We start from the raw sequence: 315 nt of genomic DNA on the forward strand, positions 1-315 counted from the left end.
AATAAAACAGAGAATCATCAGAATAAAATATAATGAAATGCAATTGTGTAAAACATCCATCGCAAAAATACTAAAGATAAGTCCATCAAAAAGTTCTTTGCACTCTGTTTAAAAGACAATAGTGTGCATTTCTAACATGGTGAGGTAAAATATTCCATGTATAACAGGAAGACTGACGTTAGAACATTCTCAAACGTTTCATTTGAAAAATGTAAAAAGACAGCTTATTGTATACATTATTAACATGAGCATTCCAAGATAAACATTCATCGACAGTGACCCCAAGGGATTTTCTGTTTTTACTTTTTCAATTAC

This window comes from Mizuhopecten yessoensis, unplaced genomic scaffold, assembly GCF_002113885.1.
Source record: "Mizuhopecten yessoensis strain PY_sf001 unplaced genomic scaffold, ASM211388v2 scaffold9371, whole genome shotgun sequence".
In the NCBI taxonomy this organism is placed as follows: domain Eukaryota; kingdom Metazoa; phylum Mollusca; class Bivalvia; order Pectinida; family Pectinidae; genus Mizuhopecten; species Mizuhopecten yessoensis.